Here is a 1,687-nt window from a genome sequence, read left to right as displayed (position 1 = left end):
CACCATGTTCATATTTTGAGGGGTTTATTTGGCTTAATTGGGGAAAAAAATTCAATAAAATGTTTTTAGAGACTGTTTAGAGTCTGTGGCTATTCAGGACATAGTGTTTGTGACAGTTACAGCTATGCTATGTGCCATAAAGTTACAATTTCTTTCATATTTTATGTTCTAGCAACAACCTGCCCAGCAGATCCTCCTTTGAAGCCTGGAGAAAGTCCACAAGATCATTACCCACTGAACTGGCTCTGCGCAAGCAAACAAGAATATGGATTAACTTGAATTGAAAAATTGTGTTTCCTGAAGGATCTTTTGCTCTACAGCCTTAAAGTGCAGATTCATATTCAGACTAGGAACTGGATAGTATTTGCAACTGTTGGAAGCTTTTGTATGGAGAAGGGTTCAAAAACTTTACAGCAGGCTGATAAAGAAAACATCATAGTCTCATGTCAAAAGCACAACCTGATTAAGAGAAGTCTTTATTTCCTTCGCTTCAGGATGCAGTTCAATGAACAACCTCAGTTCTCATCTGAATCTAGCTATGTTGGCCAGCTACACAATATACTCTGCACATTTCAGGGTTGCTTCTTTACAGTGGCCAAGAAAACAAGAGTATCATCTACTTGAAAAAATATGAGGCTTTGATTTTTTGTTTGTAAGATGTAGGTGATTTGGGTCACCATCCCTGTTTTCATGTAAACTGGCTCCATGACCCAAGCACTGGCTATTCTAAGTTCTTTCTTTCTAGCCAAATATTCTATATAGGACCAAGAATCTTTGCCTCAATATCTCTGCCAAAACCCTTGGTAGGATTATTTTATTTGTTTTTGGATTTTTTTACTTTTTACAAAAAATTGCATTTTCTGCTCTTCATTATGCCTTACCTTCATCAAGCCTCCTTAAACTACAGTGAAATTCTGCCCAACACATGAAAACAACAGGGAGCATTATTTAATTTGCTTAATAATGTATGAAGAAAAATGTTTTCAAAAGAGAAGCAAATTATGCTCTATGCTGCAAATTCAGCAATGTTAGGTTAGTAAGTTAAACAACTGATGATAGATAATGTGTGCTCGCTTTAACAACAATCTGGGTATTTTTACCGTCTCTGTTAACTTTGTCACTGCACATCCTGTAAGCAGAAGAGAAATATTTCAAAAGACAAGAAAGGCAAAGAAAGACACTTTTCGGCTTATGAGAATTGTCAAAATTATTAGTCAGCAGTCTGTTCTCTTCAGTTTCTGACAGCCACGTTAGCATGGTATTTTTACTTGCAAACAAGAGTCGAGTAACAGATCCTGACCTTTAACATTTTGTATCCGTGGGGCTTTTTTTCTTGGCATATTACAATTTCTGTAATGCTCATTCTTTTGTTTGTTTTGGTTATAGTTTCTTTTTCCTAAAAATATAATTTCTGTCATATTAGCCACTGAAATGCCACAAAGTCAGATCCTGTTTTTATACAAACTGTCAGAATGTTTTTATAAAACGTTGGATAAAACTTAGAAAGATGAAGTGTTTCTATTATAAAAGCATGCACATTAAGGAAATACATGATCTAGATTGTGTAAAAAAGAATGCATTCATTTACCTGCCAGGTTAAAGTTTAATATAGAGTAAATTTTCATCACCCATCCAAAATTCAGTATAGCCACACAAGTGATTTGAAAGAAAAAAAATCAATGCTCAC

Source organism: Nestor notabilis, unplaced genomic scaffold (genome assembly GCF_000696875.1).
Source record: "Nestor notabilis isolate BGI_N333 unplaced genomic scaffold, ASM69687v1 scaffold16092, whole genome shotgun sequence".
Classification (NCBI taxonomy): Eukaryota; Metazoa; Chordata; class Aves; order Psittaciformes; family Psittacidae; genus Nestor; species Nestor notabilis.
This window is presented reverse-complemented; position numbering follows the sequence as displayed.